General features: G+C 38.3%; 1 protein-coding gene across 3 annotated transcripts in view; it reads right to left on the bottom strand.

Annotated features, from left to right (window-relative positions):
* The window catches only part of LOC106875240 (ribonuclease H2 subunit B), a 37,016-nt gene that overhangs the window by 9,619 nt on the left and 25,369 nt on the right, over positions 1-2,028 (bottom strand). The window lies entirely within an intron of this gene.

The following is a 2,028-nucleotide window of genomic DNA, read 5'->3' as shown; positions in this document are numbered from 1 at the left end:
CCTAAGAATGAAAGAAAGAAAGACAGAAAGACAGAAAGAAAGAAAGACAGAAAGACAGAAAGAAAGAAAGAAAGAAAGAATGAATAATAATAATAATAATAATAATAATAATAATAATAATAATAATAATAATGGTTTCTAGTTTTGGCACATGACCAGTGATTTGGGAGTGAGGCGGTTAGTTGATACCACTGACCCAAGTACTTAACTGGTATTTTATTTTATTGTCCCGGAAAGGATGAAAGGCAAAATTGACCTGAGTGGGATTAATAATTGTAATAATAATAAACTAGCTGGACCCATGAAAAATTCACAGAAAACAAAAAAAATGTAAGCATCTGTAAATTATGTGCTGGTGCCAGGACTTATTCCCTGTAAGCCTGGTGCTTATTCTATCAGTCTCTTCTGCCGAACAGCTAAGTTATGGGGACACAAACACACCAACATCAGTTGTCAAACAATGGTGGTGGGGGGATAAACACAGACACAAACACACACATAAAAATATAACATATATAAATATATACATATATATATATATGACGGGCTTCTTTCAGTTTCCATCTACCAAATTGGTTGGCCAAGGCTATAGTAGAAGACACTCTTTAAAGTATAGAGTTGAATTTCGTGTGGCCACCTATTGGCAACTTTTCTCCTCCACATATTTTGTAGGTGGTATTACACATTTTTCTGGGCTCCTTTCACAGCTATACTCCGTTCTAAATTTGCATTAGTTTTTTTATGAAAAGATGGAAGGGAGAGGGGCTTCTTTGTAGAGAAAATGTTAAACATGCCTGAAAAAAAAAAACATGATCTTTCGCCACCAACTAAAAGACATGAAAAACTATGCAAGAAGGTGAAGAGAAAGAAGAGAGAACTAACAATCGATCCTCTAGAACTCCCAAAATAAAAACATAAACACCTGAAAGATTTTCCCTCTATTCATTACTAAATGTCTTTCCCTCTTTTTCATTGTTAAAAGTAAAGAAGCTAGAAAAGTTTGATTGTATTTCAGTCTAATTGGCATTGTAAATGACTGAGGCTTTTCTTTCCCTGTCTCTATCACTTCACTCCTTTTCTCTATGGTTAAGAGAATGAAGGTGCATAGCTCAGTAGTTAGAGGTATTTGGCCCACAATCGTAAAGTCATGCGTACGATCCCCTGCAGAGCGCTGTGTTTTTGAGCAAGGTACTCTACTTCACCTTGCTGCAGTCCACTCAGCTAGCAAAAATGAGTTGTAGCTGTAATTCAAAGAACACACCTTATGGTATGTCTGTGGAGTACTCAGCTACTTGCACGTTAATTTTACAAGCAAACTATTCGTTGATCAGATAAACAGGAACCTTGTCATCGTAACCAACAAAGTGACATTTTTTAAAAAGAGTGACAGAAAGGGAAATGTTCCGTATCGTAAGGCAAAAATGTCATGTGTTCAGTATAAGCAGTGAAAGCTAAGACAAAATAATTGCCCCTAACTCACACTCAGTTTAATAACAACAGCCTGCGCATCAGTGTTCATCTGGGGCTTTGGGCTCCAGATCTGTGAGACCCACAAATGCTGCTGTTAGGACAAGATTAACACCCATAGTGACCCAAACGACTAAAAAGATTTTCCTGCCTCTATATAGGATCTTTATACGTCTTCTTCCAACCACGTGAAGGTTTATCTTGTTCCAGTCCACTCAGCTGGCCAAAATGAGTTGTAGCTGTAATTCAAAGGGCCAGCCTTGTCATATTTTGTGTGAGGCTGAATCTCCCTGAGAATTACGTTAATGATATGCGTGGCTGTGTGATAAGTAGCTTGCTTGCCAACCACATGGTTCCGGATTCAGTCCCACTGCGTGGCACCTTGGGCAAGTGTCTTCTACTATAGCCTCGGGCCGATCAAAGCCTTGTGAGTGGATTTGGTAGACGGAAACTGAAAGAAGCCCGTCGTATATATGTATATGTATATATATGTGTATGTGTGTGTTTGTGTCTGTGTTTGTCCCCACAACATCGCTTGACAACTGATGCTGGTGTGTTTAT

This window comes from Octopus bimaculoides, chromosome 8, assembly GCF_001194135.2.
Source record: "Octopus bimaculoides isolate UCB-OBI-ISO-001 chromosome 8, ASM119413v2, whole genome shotgun sequence".
In the NCBI taxonomy this organism is placed as follows: domain Eukaryota; kingdom Metazoa; phylum Mollusca; class Cephalopoda; order Octopoda; family Octopodidae; genus Octopus; species Octopus bimaculoides.
Note: the sequence above shows the minus strand (reverse complement) of the source record. Positions and strands in the feature narration are given on the sequence as shown.